We start from the raw sequence: 2,434 nt of genomic DNA on the forward strand, positions 1-2,434 counted from the left end.
CTGGATTCCTGGTTTGAGTTATATGAGTAAAGTATATTTGAATTGGACCTGTTGACTGCTGCCTCTTCCTCTGCCTGCACCACACCCGTAACACTAACTAAATGAATCTAAAGGAATCTAGTACTGAAATTTGAACATTATAATCTAATTTACTCTAAACAAACATAGAGCAAATTAAAACAATTTACACATCAGAATGTGTGTGTGTGGGAGAAAGTGATCCTATTTGGGCCTCTTTTCTCCTTAAGCGCTCTCTCCTTCCTCCATCTCGATCAGGAGCAAGCCGAAGCCATCTTTGAATGGTTGATTCTATCTCCTGATCGGTGGCATGTTGTGTGAGGCGATTTTTTCTCAAAGCAGCTAAAAGTCAAGTCAAGTCACATTTATTTATATAGCGCTTTTCACAATACAGATTGCATCAAAGCAGCTTCACAGTGATAACATGAAAGTAGTACAACACAGTTCAATAATATTGTTGAATATTAAATATCCCCAACTAAGCAAGCCAAAAGCAAGGCGACAGTGGCAAGGAACCAAAACTCCATCAGATTGGATGGAGAAAAAAACCTTGGGAGAACCCAGGCTAGTCAGGGGCCAGTTCTCCTCTGGCTAACAATCATAGGGTTTTAAAGAAGCTTTAAAAGACAAAATACTAAATTAATAATACAAAATTAACATACATATAGAAACATTCATCCACCTACTGTACATAAATGTAGGTAACAAATTAAAATAAGGTTGCTTTGGTTACATTTTATACAGGAAATGATTGCTTATGTGGCACTATTGATTGACTAACTGGCTTGTCACACTTTGACAACAGTATTTTGACAAACAAGACCATTTTAGCAAACAAAAACCTCAAAAAATTTTTATATATGGAAACTGTGGTGTAAACAGTAACCAATGAACGGTTGAAGTACTGATAATGTAATGCATTCAAAGCATAACATCTTATTTTCACCTAAAAAAAAAATCATTTAATAATCTTAAACAGTTGCTTACTTATTGCATTGGTCAATTTAAACTAACAATGACCTCCTACAAATACCAAATGCATGTATTAGTAGCATTATTTATTTGCAATAGTATGCACAAATTAACATGTAAAAAGTATATTATGATACAGTTTTAAAATAACAGTTGTAGAAATTGAAGTACTGGGCATACAAAAAAATGTTTTAGACTGTACAATTTTAAATAAATGAATTAGATTTATTTTTTAAAAAGTGGTCATGCTCACAACAGACTTACCAAGAACAATGTTTCGTAACTGCAAGCTTTTAAAGCTGATCTTCCCATTAACACCACGCATATTTATGCTCTTGGCCAGGGAGTTTGTGATTGTTGCTGACATTACTCTCCAAACTCCATCTCTGGTGTCTGTCCCACCTTTCATTGCCAACATGCTAATCTGTGAATTAACATTTATTTTATTAATTGTTAAAATAAAATGCCAATTATCAACTAAAGGGATAGGTCAACCAAAAATGTAAATTCTGCCATCATTTCCTCACCTCCACTTGTTCCATGCCTGTATGAGTTTCTTTCTTCTGTTGAACACAGCAGATTTTTTTTTTTTAATGTTGTTAAAGGATTAGTTCACATCAAAATGAAAATTTCCTAATAATTTACTCACCCCAATGCCATCCAAGATATCCATGTCTTTCTTTCCTCAGTGGAAGAGAAATTACGTTTTTGTAGGAAAACATTTCTGGATTTTTCTCCACAGATTGGACTGCAATGGTTACCATCATTTTGCAGTCAGAATCGATGCAGTTTCAAAGGTCTTTGAAGAGCTTCAACGGGCTGGTGAACGATCCCAGCTGAGGATTAGGGGCTTATCTACCGAAACGATCGGTCATTTAAAAGAAAAATACTTTATAAGCACAATTATTCGTCTTAAATCGGTATACCAAGCACCAGGAACTACATCATCACTGAAAGGTTACGCTCGAAGTCCCGGTGGAAGTGCCCATAGATGGAAGTAACGTTTGTAAAACAGTGGGGCGGCAGCGCAGGCGCCGTCGAGCGTGACCTTTAAGTGATGACGTAGTTCCTGGTGCTTGGTAAAATGGCTCTAGACAAATAATTGCGGTTATAAAGTATATAAATATATATTTTTTTTTAAATGACTGATCGTTTCAGTAGATAAGCCCCTAATCCTCAGCTGGGATCGTTCCCCAGCCCGTTGAAGCTCTTCAAAGACCTTTGAAACTGCATCGATTCTGGGGTGAGTAAATTATTAGGAAATTTTCATTTTGAGGTGAACTAATCCTTTAACCAGACAGTAGATGGTAACCACTGGCTTCCATAATATTTTTTTTTACCAATGTTACCTTGGACTGTCTGGTTACCAACATTCCTCAAAATGTCTTCTTTGTGTTCATCAAAAGAAACCAACTCATCCAAGCTTAAGTTTTACATTTTCAGT

General features: G+C 35.9%; 1 long non-coding RNA gene across 1 annotated transcript; it reads right to left on the bottom strand.

Annotated features, from left to right (window-relative positions):
- Nucleotides 1-235: 235 nt before the first annotated feature.
- On the bottom strand, nucleotides 236-1,731 carry LOC130071494 (uncharacterized). The gene is made up of 3 exons (XR_008804008.1): nucleotides 1,640-1,731; nucleotides 1,255-1,414; nucleotides 236-360 (listed from the first exon to the last, which is right to left on the bottom strand). It is a non-coding gene; the product is annotated as an uncharacterized LOC130071494 (long non-coding RNA).
- Nucleotides 1,732-2,434: the final 703 nt, after the last annotated feature.

This window comes from Rhinichthys klamathensis, unplaced genomic scaffold, assembly GCF_029890125.1.
Source record: "Rhinichthys klamathensis goyatoka isolate OS25496 unplaced genomic scaffold, OSU_Roscu_1.1 h1tg000445l_1, whole genome shotgun sequence".
Lineage (NCBI taxonomy): Eukaryota > Metazoa > Chordata > Actinopteri > Cypriniformes > Leuciscidae > Rhinichthys > Rhinichthys klamathensis.